This window comes from Cornus florida, unplaced genomic scaffold (genome assembly GCF_030987335.1).
Source record: "Cornus florida cultivar Cherokee Brave unplaced genomic scaffold, ASM3098733v1 CherokeeBrave_3.0.0_Hap2_Chr05, whole genome shotgun sequence".
In the NCBI taxonomy this organism is placed as follows: Eukaryota; Viridiplantae; Streptophyta; class Magnoliopsida; order Cornales; family Cornaceae; genus Cornus; species Cornus florida.
In genome coordinates this window covers 13,399,436-13,401,557 of record NW_026775575.1, presented here as the reverse complement: position 1 = coordinate 13,401,557, position 2,122 = coordinate 13,399,436, and positions in this window count along the sequence as shown.

The window sequence follows — 2,122 nt, the reverse complement described above, 5'->3', positions numbered from 1 at the left end:
TAGAATGTTGTCTATTGACACAAATGCTAAGTTTCAGATCTATAAAATTTGGCGCACTAAATTCTCCAACTAACCAGGGTACCAGTAATTAATATCACAAAAGGCTCAGGCCCAAGATAATGATTTTTACTCGTGTTAAGACCCTACAGATTCGGATCAAACCCTACCAATAGTAATACTTATCAGCCATATATCTCAAGACTCATCCCTACCTCCAATTCCCTGCCCCTCCCAAAAAATAAAAAGAAAAAGAAAAAGAAGAAGAAAAAGAGGGACCGAATGTCTATGTATTGGCTGGTAATATTAAACAAGTCAACTCTATGTACTCCAACCGTGACGTTGGATAAAATGCCCACAACCTCCTCTGACACACTTGGATGAAGTGGAAGAAAAAGAGAGGTTATTTATATTAATGTACAAAAGAAAATTTCCAATTAACTCACCAACCACATTTGAGATGTGATGAACAACCACAAGTTTTGTCTTCCTTGAGAGCATCTCTCTCAACTTCCCAGTATCTGGAACTTCGTCTCCAGTTAAGCTCACAAACCGTAAAACAGCACCAGTCTTTTGAGCTACAAGTTGCCAAGGAACAATGGCACTGTGATGTTCAGCAACTGTCAGCACAATCTGCAAGAAATGTGGCATTGAGCAATGCTTTGAGCAGGATATGCGGATTCAATTAACCATTTTAAGATGAAAGTCCTAGAATGAGGTTGGAATAGAGAGATCCACAAAATTACATAAGAACAGGAAGTGTAGTGATCATGAATAGGTTGTGAAAGAAAATGCATATTTTATCGCGATTTATAGTTAAAGTATGAAGTGAACATAATCAGCATCAACAGTTACAGAGTTAGATCCAAAACTTTAAATTAATAAAACAATTTCTCCATGCATAATCAAACTCTACGTTGTAACTGCTCTAGAATACAAAAGAAACCCAGGTATTAACTAGTAACCCAGAAATAAACCTCCAATACAGATTGCCTTCTATTTCAGATAGTGCAAAAAAGTTTATACACCATATTCACCTAGTAGAAAACTTTGCAATAAAAATATCTGATATTAGGTGAATATGGTGTATAAGAAACATGTAATAAACATTTTGAATACAACTTGTAATTTACCAGAAACATGTTGTGATCCACCATCAATGAACAAATTGAAATGACTAAACTTTATTTATATTCAATTAAACATTAGAAGAATGACAATTAGCTCAAATTGTAACATTGAGTCAAAAACATGAATTGAACAAAGCGCAACAGAAGAACACCTCATCTCCTGATTTTAAATTTGAAAGGCCCCAAGACTAAGCAATTATACTTCACTATTGTTGTTCACAAGTATCATACACCGGATGTTGTCCTGCTTTTCACACATGTGAAGTCATAGTAGTTTAAAAGGATGCTCTCTTAAATTGGCATTAAGATATTATATACTATTGTTGTTAATGTTATCTGTCAATCTAAAAATAAAATAAAAGGGTTAGTTTCATTGACACGCTTTCAGATTTGATCAAATATTAATTTGAAACACCTTTCGAAAATTAGTATTATTTAGGTCCAATTTTACTTTTCTGTAGCATTAAAAATGTGTAAAACAACAATTTTATTCTTAATTTTTTATTCTTTTTATTCCAAAATATCAAAAAATAAAAAATAAAAAGACTTAAATACCCTCAATTTTCCCCCCTCTCTCTTCACCTGACGTTGAATGATTGCAACCATGAAACCATAACACACCACTTACACTGATGCCCTGATGGTAGAGCATCAAATCCTCTATTTCTTTTTGATTTGGCAGTCAATGATTTATTTGTTCTCAGAATTGTACAAATGGGTTTTTGAATCGCAGCTACGCACTTTTTGTTGCAACAATTCTTCTCTCTTCTCTGATCAAACTGATCTACAATCCGGCCAGGAAATTCATGAGCAACAATATGTCTATTGGTTGTAATATTTTGCTCATTATAGTTTCTGCTGGGGTCAATTCAAGAATTGTGGTCTTATATAAATATATATATGGCATCCTCTGCTCCCGCAAAACTCCATAAACATCGGAAGGAAGTTCTGAACAAGAAAACAGCCAGAAAAGCTTTAGTCATACCAAAAGGTGA